The sequence below is a fragment of the Vombatus ursinus genome, unplaced genomic scaffold, assembly GCF_900497805.2.
Source record: "Vombatus ursinus unplaced genomic scaffold, bare-nosed wombat genome assembly UNPS02014945.1, whole genome shotgun sequence".
Taxonomy (NCBI): domain Eukaryota; kingdom Metazoa; phylum Chordata; class Mammalia; order Diprotodontia; family Vombatidae; genus Vombatus; species Vombatus ursinus.
Window position 1 is genome coordinate 26,045,096 of NW_020954723.1, and position 512 is coordinate 26,045,607.

Here is a 512-nt window from a genome sequence, read left to right on the forward strand (position 1 = left end):
TGGACAGACTCAAGGATGAGTGAATGAGTGAGTGAGTGTGAGTGAGTGTGTGTGTGTGTGTGTGTAGGTGTGACTGTGTGTGTGGGGGGGGTATGGTTTCTGTGTAGGTGTGGCTGCGTGTGAGTGCAGGTTGGTGCTGGGCGTCCAGGTGAGTGCTGCTTGGCGCCTCCTCCAGAGCACGTCTCTTCTCCCAGCTCCGGGTCACTGCGTCTCCCCCAGTCCCCAGTCCCGTTTGGCTTTGATGCACAGGAAAGAAAGAGTGCCTTGGGTTTCTTGAGTGGCTTTTGGCCCTTACCGCGGTTCCTCCAGATGGTTTCCAGTTAAATTGGCCGCCCGGTGCCGTCCCTCCAGGCTCCAGTGCCGAGGTTCACCAAGCGCATGGAACTTCACTCCTAGGCCAGCTGCAAGATATAGTGGGGCGGAGCCCTAGACTTGGGAGTTTTATTGCCACCCAGAGCTCCTTTCTTGCAGGAGGGAAAGAAAAGAGAAGCGGCGTGGGGGGTGGGTGGGGG

General features: G+C 57.8%; 1 protein-coding gene and 1 pseudogene across 3 annotated transcripts in view; one reads left to right on the forward strand and one right to left on the reverse strand.

Annotated features, from left to right (window-relative positions):
• Positions 1-24, reverse strand: part of PAPLN (papilin, proteoglycan like sulfated glycoprotein) — an 82,864-nt gene extending 82,840 nt beyond the window's left edge. For all 3 annotated transcript variants that reach the window (XM_027844807.1, XM_027844806.1, XM_027844808.1), the window contains exon 1: positions 1-24. The gene's annotated coding sequence lies outside the window, so the exon portion shown is untranslated.
• The window catches only part of LOC114030067, a 17,160-nt pseudogene that overhangs the window by 587 nt on the left and 16,061 nt on the right, over positions 1-512 (forward strand).